This window comes from Acyrthosiphon pisum, chromosome X, assembly GCF_005508785.2.
Source record: "Acyrthosiphon pisum isolate AL4f chromosome X, pea_aphid_22Mar2018_4r6ur, whole genome shotgun sequence".
In the NCBI taxonomy this organism is placed as follows: Eukaryota; Metazoa; Arthropoda; class Insecta; order Hemiptera; family Aphididae; genus Acyrthosiphon; species Acyrthosiphon pisum.
The window spans coordinates 70,776,461-70,778,032 of NC_042493.1; positions in this window are offsets into that span (position 1 = coordinate 70,776,461).

Here is a 1,572-nt window from a genome sequence, read left to right on the forward strand (position 1 = left end):
AATTAACGGAGCTACACGTGTTCTGCTGAGCGTAACATTCGGTATGTTACGCACTTGTAAGACGGAGACAACACATGCGGGTATTACGTCCTCTTAATCACAGACAAATAGCACTTTAAGACTACCTATATGAGGTATTAATAGTTCAATTAAATTTGTAAATAGGTCTATAGTATTTAATGATAAGTCGATCTGTTAATTTGAAAGGATCCATTGTAATTTATTGATTCCGAATTTGTATGAAGTGAATTAATTAAATTAATAAAATTGTTCATGCTCTTTCCTCAATCAAGCGTACACTCAGAAATTTTGTGGTGATGGGAGGGGGAGCTTAAAAATGTTTCTACTTTCCTTACATACAGGCAGGGGTGGATCTAGAAATTCCAAATGGGGGAGCTTACTTTGATAATATTGAATAAGCTTAAAACAAAATGTAGGAAATGATTGGGGGGCTATGGACATTTTTGATGGGGCTTAGCCCCTAAAGCACCTCACTATTCTATACTTATGGTCATAAGTAATTATTATTGTTAGGTGGGTTGTAGGTATCCTATAGTTATGGATCAAAGGCGAAGGCTGACGATCCGACGTAGCACTTGTACCTATATAATACATTATACCTTGTACCAAAAATCTATAAAAATAATTTTCAACGAAATAATTGATAGGCGATACCACAAGCACAAACCTTATCATGTAGGTGTATCATTATCTAATTATTAGATTCTAATAGGTATAATAGTTCATTTCAAAATAAAATATCATCATTAATGATTTCAATATATTTGTGACAAAATAATATGCTATAATAAAGTAAAATCTGATATAAATAATTAACAATATGCTATAGTAATAAAAAATCTAATATAAACAATATTTTTTTTTTTGGGGGGGGGGGTCTTCAGCTTCTGGGTGCGCCATTGTGGCCTCAAAATCGAATAACATTGCCATTTTATCGTAATTAGTCACTGTACAATAACTATAAAATATACTGTTGTATTAGCATAAGTTATTAGGTATAATTGAATATTACAATTTTAAACTGTAAACGAATTACGATAATTGCACAAAATATGTAAAATAATATTTGTCAACATATTTTTACCATTGGACAACTATAATAATGGTCGAATGATTTTCGTTAGACCTTAGACCAGGGATTGTAACCTTTATGTTTTTTACGGTTTCGGTTTCGGTTAGGTTTTTCAAAAAAAAATTCCTGAGGTTTCGGTTATAATATTAAATATTAAAATTATGAAATTGGGGTTGTGGTTATGGTTACGGTTATAACCGGTTGTAACCTGTTAACAAAAAATCTTTTTTAATTAAAATTGTAAGCGATTTTAGATCGTATAGCTACCGTATTTGATGTGTGCGCGTCTTTATGTTATTCTTCTTTGGAACCTAATTCTCAAACCTATATTTTCTTTCTTAGTATCATTAGTAGGAAACAGTCTTTAATGCCATAAAAAAAATTTCCCAAAACATATGACTTAATACCTTAAAATTATGCTTTAATATCAGAAAAATGTGTAGGTACTATATATTATTAAGTACCTATTAAGTATAAGT